Genomic DNA, 12,367 nt, shown 5'->3' with positions numbered 1-12,367 from the left:
TGCTGGCTTGAGCGTAGGATCATAGACATGACTCTGTAGTCGCAGTCTTGAGCCCAAAGGTCAGTTGCTTGAACCCAAAGGTCACTGGCTTGAGCAAGGGGTCCCTCAGTCTGCTGTAGCCCCCCTCCCAGTCAAGGCACATATGAGAAAGCAATCAATGAACAACTAAGGAGCTGCAACAAAGAATTGATGCTTCTCATCTCTCTCCCTTCCTGTCTGTCCCTATCTGTCCCTCTCTCTCTGTATCTCTCTCTCTGTCACATAAAAAAGAAAAGAAAAGAATCAAGCAATGGCCTGACCTGTGGTGGTGCAGTGGATCAAGCGTTGACCTGGAATGCTGAGGTCACTGGTTCAAAACCCCGTGCATGCCCAGTCAAGGCACATATGGGAGTTGATGCTTCCTGCTCCTCCCACCCCGTCTCTCTTCTCTAAAATGAATAAATAAATAAAAATAATTAAAAATAAATAAATAAATAAATAAAAGCACATGAAATGTTAAAAAATTATTAAAAAGAATCAACCAATGAATGTATAAATAAGTGGAACAACAAACTGATGTTTCTCTTCCTTTAAAATCAATCAATCAATCAATCAATCAAAAATGTTCTTTCATGAGCAGAATAGAAAGACACCCTGTATCCCTCAGGTCCAATAGGAACCTGCATCATCACCCTAACTACCTCCTAATTAGATGTCAAATGTGTTCACTCATTTCTCCTTGCTAGTTCTGCTTCCCCATCCTGTCCGCCCATTCAAATTCTGTCTGACTATCCAAAGTCTACCTTGAGACCTGTGGTGGTGCAGTGGATAAAGCGTCGACCTGGAAATGCTGAGGTTGCCGGTTCAAAACCCTGAGCTTGCCCGGTCAAGGTACATATGGGAGTTGATGCTTCCAGCTCCTCTCCCCTTCTCTCTCTCTGTCTCTCCTCTCTCTCTCTCTCTCTGTCTCTCCCTCTCCTCTCTAAAATGAATGAATAAATAAAAAAAAAAAAAAAAAAAAAAAAAAAAAAAAAAGTCTACCTTGAGTTTTCTTTCCTCCAGAAGGTTTTTCCCAGCTGCCATGTGAACCTCACACCTTGTGTAGCTCTTAAATTTGTATCATTCATTTAAAAGCCTAGCTTTGCTGGTAGACTGTCCAATGCAAGAGAGGCAGTAGAACAGGCAGTGGGACAGGGTGGATGATAGCATTGGAGGCAGACAGCACTAAGTATTAAGGTACAAAGAGAAGCTGGCTCTCCCCCTCCCTGGGTCTCTGTTTAGGGACAAAAGCTTAAAGTCAGAGGAATCTGGCAGCCCAGAGCAAGTTACACAGTTCTTTCATCTGTAAGATGGGAATAATGATAATAATAACATCCTATCTTTTAGAGTTGTTGTAAAGATTAAATAGGAGGCGCCTGACCTGTGGTGGCGCAGTGGATAGAGTGTTGACCTGAAATGCTGAGGTCGCCAGTTCAAAACCCTGGGATTGCCTGGTCAAGGCACATATGAGGGTTGATGCTTCCTGCTCCTCCCCTCTTCTCTCTCTCAGTCTCTCTCTCTCCTCCTTCTCTCCTCTCTAAAATGAATAAATAAAGTCTTAAAATTAAAAAAAAAAAAAAGATTAAATAGGAAAAAAATATACCCTGGCCAGCTGGCTCAGTGGATAGAATATCAGCCCGGCGTGTGGTCATCCTAGGTTCGATTCCAGTCAGGGTACACAAGAGAAGTGACCATTTGCTTCTCTCCCCTTCCTGCTCCCCGTTCTCTCCCTCTTCCCTTCCCGCAGCCAGTAGCTCAATTAATTTGAGCATCAGCTCTGGTTGATGGGGATAGCTTGGTTGGTCCAAGTGCATCAGCCTCAGGCACTAAAAATGAGCTCAGTTGATTCAAGTACAGTATAGGCTCCAGACAGGGGTTACTGGGTGGGTCCTGGTTGGGGCACATGAAGGAATCTGTCTCACTATCTCCCCTCCTCTCATATAAAAAAGAAAAAAAGAAAAAAAAAGAATACTATGATCTTTGATAGGATGACTATCAAAAAGAAAGTTAATCTATAAATTTAATGTGGTCCCAGAACAAATACCAGCAGGCTTTTTGTTTTGTTTTGTTCCTTTACAAAACAGGAGGGGAGATAGTGAGGCAGACTCCTGCCTACACCCCAACTGGGACCCACTTGGCAACCCAATCTTGGACTGATGCTCATGTACCAAGCTATTTTTAGTGCCTGGCTTGTACATACCAAGCTATCCTCAGTGCCTTGGGCCACACTTGAACCAATCAAGCCACTGGCTGCAGAAAGGGAAAAGGGAAAGAAGGGGGAAAGGGACAGGGGGAGAAGCAGATGGTCACTTCTCCTGTGTGCCCTGACCAGAACTAAACTTGGATTGACCATACACCAGGCCCACACTCTATCCATTGAGCCATCAGCCAGGGCTGATTTGGTTTTTTTGTTTGGTTGGTTTTTATTTGAGATAAGAGAAAGGAGTAGATGAATTGATTTTAGAAATTCATTTGGGCCCTGGCCAGTTGGCTCAGTGGTAGAGCGTCGGCCTGGCGTGCGGAAGTCCCGGGTTCGATTCCCAGCCAGGGCACACAGGAGAGGCGCCCATCTGCTTCTCCACCCCTCCCCCTCTCGTTCCTCTCTGTCTCTCCCTTCCCCTCCTGCAGCCGAGGCTCCATTGGAGCAAAAAGATGGCCCTGGCGCTGGGGATGGCTCCTTGGCCTCTGCCCCAGGCGCTAGAGTGGCTCTGGTAGCGACAGGGCGACGTCCCGGATGGGCAGAGCATCGCCCCCTGGTGGGCATGCCAGGTGGATTCCGGTTGGGTGCATGCGGGAGTCTGTCTGACTGCCTCCCCGTTTCCAGCTTCAGAAAAATACAAAAAAAAAAAAAAAAAAGAAATTCATTTGGAAACATAACAAGCAAGACTAGCCTGGCAATTTTTATTTTTTCTAGTTTTTTAATTTTTTATTTTTATTGAATCCAGAGAGAGGAAGGGGGGTAAGGGGGAGACAGAAGCATCGATCTGTTTCTGTATGTGCCCCAGCCAAGGACTGTACCAGCCACCTCTGCATTGCAAGACAATGCTCCAGCCAAGCGAGCCATCCAGCCAGGACTAGCCTGGCAATTTTTGAAAAACGAACAACAGTGAAGGTTATTAGGCCTCTCAGGTATTGAATATTAAAGGTACAGTTAAAGTAGTGTGATAGACGCATGACATAGACCTGCAGGTCTAGAAATAAACTCAAATTTGGCATATGATAAAGATAAATTTTAAATAAGTGGGGAAAAGATTAATTATTCTGTAAATAGTGAAGCGACAATTGGGGAACCATCTGCTGAAAAAAATAGTTCAACTCTGAATAAATTCATGGATCTAGGCAAAAATCACCAGTGTCTACAAATATCATGAAAGGTGATGACAACGGGATTCATCTGAAGACAAACAGGTAACTAACCCTAATGGAAGTATGATACTGTGAAAGTAGTGTCAAAAAAAGAAGCCTACATCTGGCAACGCCAGTGTACAGAATGTACAGGTATCAGAGGAAGGTGCTATTGGAAACCATGGGGATGCACTCAACAAAATTCAATGAGAAATTGTATAGGACATATGACCCAGCTTCTTCAATGCATACATTGCAATTAAAAAAAGGAAAAAAAAAAAGAGGAGAATCTGTCAATTTTAAATGAAGTCCTTTTTTTATTTTATTTTAATTTTATTTATTCATTTTAGAGAGGAGAGAGAAAGGGAGAGAGAGACAGATAGGGAGAGAGAGAGAGAAGGTGGGGAGGAGCTGGAAGCATCAACTCCCATATGTGCCTTGACCAGGCAAGCCCAGGGTTTTGAACCAGCGACCTCAGCATTTCCAGGTCGACACTTTATCCACTGCGCCACCACAGGTCAGGCGAATCTGTCAATTTTAAAAAGGCATGTCAAACAATTGTATGGACTTTATCCAACTCTTAATTCAAGCAAACTGAAAAAAAATGTATGATAATAGGGGAAAATTGAACACTGACCATTGGATACTAAGTAATTATTATTAATTTTAAGTGTGCTAATGGTGTTGTAGTTTTTTATTTTATTTTATTTATTTTAGAGAGAGAGGAAGGGAGACAGACAGAAACATCAATCTGTTCCTGTATGTGCCCTGACCAGGGATCAAAGCTGCCTCCGTTGCATATTGGTTTGATGCTCCAAGCAACTGAGCTATCCATCCAGGACTAGTTTGTTTGTTTTTTAAAGAGACCTCATTTAGCCTGACCAGAGGGTGGTGCAGAGGATAGAGTGTAGGATGCAGAGGACTCAGGTTCCAAACTCTAAGGTCGCCGGCTTGAGCACAGTTCATCCAGCTTGAGCTCAGGCTCACTAGCTTGAGCACAGGATCACCAGCTTGAGTGCGGGGTTGCTGGCTTGGGCGTGGGATCATAGACATGACCCCATGGTCACTGGCTTGAGGCCGAAGGACACTGGTTTAAGGCCAAGGTCGCTGGCTTGGACAAGGGGTCACTTGCTCTGCTGGAGCCCCTCCCCCTGACATCAAGGCACATATGTGAAAGCAATTAATGAACAACTGAGGTGCTGAAGGAAGAATTAATGCTTCTCATCTCTCCCTTCCTGTCTGGCTGTTCCTATCTGTCCCTCTCTCTGTCTCTGTCACACACAAAACAAAAATGAAAGTTATTTTTGCAGTTTATATCAGAGGCAAAGGCTAATACAAAACGTTTTTGCTAGAAAATGTGAAAAGGATATAAACAGGCAGATCACAGAAAAGGAAACACAAAGGTTCTTACATGAGAAGATGCAGAGCTTCATTTAAAAAGAATTGTCAAAAACACATAACAAGCCTGACCTGTGGTGGCGCAGTGGATAAAGCATCGACCTGGAAATGCTGAGGTTGCCGGTTTGAAACCCTGGGCTTGCCTGGTCAAGGCACATATGGGAGTTGATGCTTCCAGCTCCTCCCCCCTTCTCCCTCTCTGTCTCTCTCTCTCTCCTCTCTAAAAATGAATAAATAAAATAAAAAAAATTATAAAATAAAATAAAATCCTATTTGTTTAAAAAAACACATAATAATTTACCATCTTAACCAATTTTAAGTGTACTGTTTATTGACATTAAGTACATTCACATTATTGTGCTACCCTAACCACCGTCCATCCACAGAACTTTCTTCATCGTGCAAAACTGAAGTTCTGGACTCCTTAAACAATAACTCCTTACATTATCTTCTCCCCCACTTCCTGACAACCACCATTCTGCTTTCTGTCTCTCTGAATTTGACTGTGATGTCATATAAGTATGAAGACAGTATTTGTCCTTTTGTGTCTGGCTTATCTCATTTATTATAATGTCCTCAGTGTTCACCCATGCTGTGGCATGTGTCCGGATTTCCTTCTTTTTTTAGGCTGGATAATATTCCATTGTTTGTGTAGACCACATTTTATCCATTCATTCATTGACGAACACTCTTGGCTATTGTGAATAAATGCTGCTATGAACACGGGAGTACAACCATCTCTTCAAGTCCCGCTTTCAGTTCTTTTAGTTATATGCCCAGATCCAAATGTTGATTCCAATAAAAGATTAAATGCATGGAATTGGGGAGACTTCAATTGATGATGTCTTTTGTTATCATTACTTCACTGGATAATAAACTATTGGAAATCAGGAGACTGGCTTTTTTAGGTCCAGATAGACCTTCAAGAATATATTGATTAAGTTAATGAAAAATTACTTCTTGGCCTCTGGCAGAAATCCCCATTGAATGGGGAATTGGCAGGCAGTTCAGGGAGGTTAAGTGGTTTGTACAAGGTCATATATATGTACTACTAATTCCTTATGTGCAAAGCACAATGGTAGGCCCTGTGAAATATACTGAAATCAAAGAATTGGACCCTAGTTTCTGAGAGTTTGAGATCTAGTAAAGTACTCTAGCAGACATTAAAAATACCAAGCTTGGCCCTGGCCGGTTGGCTCAGTGGTAGAGTGTTGGCCTGGCGTGCAGAAGTCCCTGGTTCGATTCCCGGCCAGGGCACACAGGAGAAGCACCCATTTGCTTCTCCACCCCCCCCCCTTCCTCTCTGTCTCTCTCTTCCCCTCCCGCAGCCGAGGTTCCACTGGAGCAAAGATGGCCCGGGCGCTGGGGATGGCTCCTCGGCCTCTGCCCCAGGCGCTAGAGTGGCTCTGGTCGCAACAGAGCGACGCCCCGGATGGGCAGAGCATCGCCCCCTGGTGGGCAGAGCATTGCCCCTGGTGGGCGTGCCGGGTGGATCCCGGTGGGGCGCATTCGGGAGTCTGTTTGACTGTCTCTCCCAGTTTCCGGCTTCAGAAAAATACAGAAAAAAAAATACCAAGCTTTTGAAATTGTCTTTTCAATTATATTGATAGAGACCATTGTTCTGGTAGATGAATTGATGCACAGATCAGAGAAGCAGTTTCTTAAAGGACATACAAAATAGCAGAAGAATTAAAATAAAAAATGACAGCCTGACCTGTGGTGGCACAGTGGATAGAGTGCTGACCTGGGATGCTGAGGTCCCAGGTTTGAAACCCCAAGATCACAGGCTTGAGCACAGGGTTGCCTGCTTGAGTGCAGGATCATCAAAATTATACTGGGGTCACCTGACCAGGCGGTGGCACAGTGGATAGAGCGTTGGACTGGGATACAGAGGACCCAGGTTCGAGACCCCGAGGTCGCCAGCTTGAGCGCAGGCTCATCTGGTTTGAGCAAAAGCCCACCAGCTTGAACCCAAGGTCGCTGGCTCCAGCAAGGGGTTACTCGGTCTGCTGAAGGCCCGCGGTCAAGGCACATATGGGAAAGCAATCAATGAACAACTAAGGTGTTGCAACGCGCAATGAAAAACTAATAATTGATGCTTCTCATCTCTCTCCGTCCCTATCTATCCCTCTCTCTGACTTACTCTCTGTCTCTGTAAAAAAAATAAAAAAATAAAAAAATTGGCTCTTCTTTCAAAAAAAATATTTAAAAAAATTATACTGGGGTCTCTGGTGTGAGCAAGGGGTCACTGGCTCAGCTAGAGCCCCCCATCCCCGGTCAAGGCACATATGGGTAGCAATCAATGAACAACTAAGATGATGCAAAGATGAGTTGATGCTTTTCATCTCTCTCTTCCCTCTTTCTCCCTTCCTATCTGTCTCTCTGTCTCTCTCTGAAGGAGAAGGAGAAGGAGAAGGAGAAGGAGAAGGAGAAGGAGAAGAAGAAGAAGAAGAAGAAGAAGAAGAAGAAGAAGAAGAAGAAGAAGAAGAAGAAGAAGAAGGGGAAGGGGAAGGGGAAGGCGGCAGGGGAGGAGGAGGGGGAAGGGGAGGAGGAGGAGGAGGAGGAGAAGGAGAAAATAGGTGCTGATTAAACAAAAATCATCCATCTGTGCCCCATCCTTCAGGTCCTAGGTAGCCTCATTTCAGAGGAGCCACTTCCCACCAGTGTCCCATACACTGGATCAGCCTTCTTCAAGTTGTGCTACATTTCAAATCCTGAAAGATGCTCTTCTAGGAAATGATTCCCTAATCTAACATGTTGTTAAATGCTTTAATGTTAGTCTACAGTTGCCTATGTATATAGGTATTTTTCCTAGCACCCCATTAGCAACAAGCACAGAGCCTTTTTTTAAAAATTGAGGTGATCCTGACCTGTGGTGGCGCAGTGGATAAAGCGTCAACCTGGAAATGCTGAGGTCGCCGGTTCGAAACCCTGGGCTTGCCTGGTCTAGGCACATATGGGAGATGATTGCTCCCAGCTCCTCCCCCTTCTCTCTCTCTCTGTCTCTCTCTCCTCTCTCTCCCTCTCTGTCTCTCCTCTCTAAAAATGAATAAATAAAATAAAAATAAAAAATTAAAAAAATTAAAAAAAATTGAGGTGAAATTCACATAACATAAAATTAACTTTTTATTTTTTTATTATTTTTTATTTTTTTATTTTTTCTGAAGCTGGAAACGGGGAGGCAGTCAGACAGACTCCCGCATGCACCCGACTGGGATCCACCCGGCACGCCCACCAGGGGGCGATGCTCTGCCTATCAGGGGCGTAGCTCTGTCCCGACCAGAGCCATTCTAGCGCCTGGGGCAGAGGCCAAGGAACCATCCCCAGCGCCCGGGCCATCTTTGCTCCAATGGAGCTTCTGCTGGGGGAGGGGAAGAGAGAGACAGAGAGGAAGGAGAGGGGGAGGGGTGGAGAAGCAGATGGGCACCTCTCCTGTGTGCCCTGGCTGGGAGTCGAACCTGGGACTTCCGCACGCCAGGCCGACGCTCTACCACTGAGCCAACCGGCCAGGGCCTAAAATTAACATTTTAAAACATACAATTCAGACCCTGGCCCAGTAGCTCAGTGGGATAGAGCATTATCTGGATACACCAACGTTGCAGGTTTCATCCCCAGTCAGGGCACATACAAGAATTAACCAACAAATGCATAACAAATCAATTTCTCTCTCATCAATAACTTAAAAAATATAAAAGCGTACAATTTACTATATTTAGTACATTCACAATATTTCACAATCAATATCTCTAGTTCCAAAACATTTTTATCATCCCAGAAGAAAACTCTGTATCCATTAAGCAATCACTCCGCATCTCCCCATCCCAGCCCCTGGCAACCACTAATGTTTTCTGTCTCAAAGGATTTATCCACTCTAGATATATATTTTTTCTTTTTTATTGAATTTATTAGGGTGACACTGGTTAACAAAATTATATAGGTTTCAGGGGCACAGTTCTACAACACAATATCTGTACACTATACTGTGTGTCCATCGCCCCAAAGCAAGTCTCCATCCATCACTGTTTATCCCTCCTACATCCTCTTCCACATCCCCTTACCCCCTCTCCCTGGCAATTACCACACTGTTGCATTCTAAATATTTTATATATAAATGAAGTTGTACAATCAATCTATGGTCATTTGTATCTGACTTCTTTCACTGAGCATAATATTTTCAAGATTCATTTGTGGGAAAGCATGTATTAGTATTTCATTTTTTTATGGTTGAATAATATTCCATTGTATGAATACACTACATTTTGTTTATATAGCATATTGACTTTTTAAAGTTGTAAAAAGAAAATAAACCTGTCTACCTTTGTTTAACGATTCTGCACCCTCTCTGTTAACGTGGCAACACTTGTTAACGGTCTATAGAAGCACTCTTTGGAAAATATTGCGCAAGCTCTTTGTTAATGGCAATGGTAGGGCTTAACAGAAGAGGGGCCACTTAATGATAAAGTACACTTAATAGCTCTCAGAGAGGGTTCACTGCTTGGTCATTCTTTCAAGTCTGTGCTTTAATTTTTTAAAAACCATACCAAATGTTTCATTTTCTCCTTGGAAGACTCAACAGGAGAGTTTAACATCCTCTTTCCATTTTCCTCACCTAGTTCTTAGCTGTTTGCCAGTTCTCCTGTAGTAAGTGCTGTTGGTGACATCCTTTTACAGGGATGGTAACACCCATTCTCCAGCTGTTTTTCTTTTTTCTTTTTTTTTTCTTTTTCTTTTTCTTTTTTTGTATTTTTCTGAAGCTGGAAACGGGGAGAGACAAACAGACTCCCGCATGCGCCCGACCGGGATCCACCCAGCACGCCCACCAGGGGCAACGCTCTGCCCACCAGGGGGCGATGCTCTGCCCATCCTGGGCGTCCCTATGTTGCGACCAGAGCCACTCTAGCGCCTGGGGCAGAGGCCGAGTAGCCATCCCCAGCGCCCGGGGCCATCTTTGCTCCAGTGGAGCCTTGGCTGGGGGAGGGGAAGAGAGAGACAGAGAGGAAGGAGAGGGGGAGGGGTGGAAAAGCAGATGGGCGCTTCTCCTGTGTGCCCTGGCTGGGAATTGAATCCGGGACTTCTGCACGGCAGGCCGACGCTCTACCACTGAGCCAACTGGCCAGGGCCTCTCCAGCTATTTTATTGGCTGCTAATGGCTCACAGCTTCACCCTTCTCCGGAGGATCGTCCTTAGTCCCCATAGCCCATGTTTCGCCCAGGAATGCCTGGGAAATTATGATCCTCCCTTTCCCACCACCCAGTGGCCTCCAGCCCATGCATGACTGAAGAGGGGTACCAAGTCCAGCTCCTTTGCTTATGAGAGGGATAAACCTTGTGGTGAATTTTATGTTCCAGAACACACTGTAGTATCAGACTGAGTCAAGACTTAGATGAAGCCACACTTTTGCTTAGCTTCTTCCCCTGACCTCTCTTCCTTCCCTCTCCTCTAATAAATCATTTGCACTAAAACCCCTGTCTCAGGCTCTGTTTCTAGGAAACCTAACCTAAGATATCCCTGTGGGCAGTCCTGGCTCCCAAGGGAAGTTCCTGCTTCCGGCAGCAGCTATATATTAATATTTCATCCAGGGCCCTGCAGATTGGACATCCTTCAAGAAGGCTTCCTGGAACCTCACTCACTGGCAGCATGCTTGTTTACTAATAAGGAAGTTGGGTGCCTGCTCGGGCCAGGCACTGTGATAACCCCTTTATGTGCATTAGCTCATGGAATCCTTCCAACAACCCAATTAGGTACATACCATTGTATTCTTTTTTTATTTATTTATTTATTTTAATTTTTGTTTTTATTTTATTAATTTTAGAAAGGAGAGAGAGAGAGAGAGGAGAGAGAGACAGAGAGAGAGAAGGGGGGGAGGAGCAGGAAGCATCAACTCCATATGTGCCTTGACCAGGCAAGCCCAGGGTTTCGAACTGGCAACCTCAGCATTTCCAGGTCAACGCTTTATCCACTGCGCCACCACAGGTCAGGCTACCATTGTATTCTTACAGATACAAAAACTGAGGCTCAAAGAGATGCAGGGGCTTGCTCAAACATTAAGAAAACGATGGGAGCCTGACCAGTCAGTGGCGCAGTGGATAAAGTGTCAGACTGGGATGTGGAGGACCCAGGTTCGAGACCCCTTGAGCGCAGGCTCATCTGGTTTGAGCAAGGCTCACCAGCTTGAGCCCAAGGTCGCTGGCTGGAGCAAGGGGTCACTCGGTCTGCTATAGCCCCCTGGTCAAGGCACATATGAGAAATCAATCAATGAAGAACTAAGGAGCCACAACAAAGAATGGATGTTTCTCATCTCTCTCCCTTCCTGTCTGTCTGTCCCTATCTATCCCTCTCTCTGACTCTGCCACCAAAAAAAAAAAAAAGAAAAAAAAGAAAACGATGGGAACTGGGGAGGATGTCTGCTTTCAGACCCTTATTATTTAACTGCTAGATTCTACCCTATATGATATCAGAACATTTTTTATGGCTATGTCTATTGTACCCCAGACAGTGGGACTACACACGGGGCAGAGAACTTCATGTGTCTGCTGCTGACAGACTGCACTGAGGGCTTCATCTTAGCAAAAACGTTCCTGGAGTCTTTGCCTCACTCAGTCTGAGAAGTGCAAGTGGCCTTGGAACCACACCCTACCCTTCCAGCATGCCTGCCCTAGAGGTGGGGTAAAGCCCTTTGCCTCTGAGCTTCTTGGGGCACGTTGTTTTCCTTGAACCCTGCCAAAGCTGCAGCTGCAGGTATCCCTGCCTCCTACTTCACTGCAGAGATGGGATCTGCATTGATGCGAACAGCAGCCGTGGGAGGCAGCTAGCTCATCACTTTCCTGGGAGGCCTCCTGGGTTCACAGAAGAGAGCTCAGGCACTGAAGTGTGGGAAGGAGGATGAGACCTGGGCCAAGTGAAGATGGGTAATGACTCCAGTGGGAGAAGACTGAGGGAAGGAGAAAAATTTAGGCGAAGAGGTGGTAGTGGATGCTGAGCAGGGCACTGCTTGTTCATTCATTCAACAAACTGTTTTAACCACCTCCAATGTCCTAGGCACCGTTCTAGAGGACAAACCAAAGACCCTGCTTTATTGGGCAGAATGGGAATAACAACTATAAACATAATCATAATGATATGTTAAGCAAAAAAAACCTTTTCAGCTGAAAGCTTTTCTGAAAGAAAGGGTTTACTGAGCTATATGCTAGCCAGAAAAATGCCTTCGTCCTGGCATATACACAATGTAAACCACCAGTAGCAGGGCCAGATGGAGAAAAACATGCCCACAATCCTGGAGCTGGAGGGAATCCTTTATACAGTGGGGAAGAAAGATGTAAGTTGTTCTGAAAGAATTAACACTGGCTGCATTTATTTATTTAAATATTTTACTTATTGATTTTTAGAGAGAGGGGATAGAGAGAAAGAGAGAGAGAGAGAAGGGGGAGGAGCAGGAAGCATCATATGTGCCTTGATCAGGCAAGCCCAGGGTTTTTGAACCGGCAACCTCAGTGTTCCAGGTCGACGCTTTATCCCACTGCGCCACCACAGGTCAGGCAACAGTGGCTGCATTTAAAGAGGGGTTGTGAAAAGGTGAAGCGACAGCAGTTTTAGGATAGGTACATAG

The sequence above is a fragment of the Saccopteryx leptura genome, chromosome 9 (assembly GCF_036850995.1).
Source record: "Saccopteryx leptura isolate mSacLep1 chromosome 9, mSacLep1_pri_phased_curated, whole genome shotgun sequence".
NCBI lineage: Eukaryota > Metazoa > Chordata > Mammalia > Chiroptera > Emballonuridae > Saccopteryx > Saccopteryx leptura.
Note: the sequence above shows the minus strand (reverse complement) of the source record.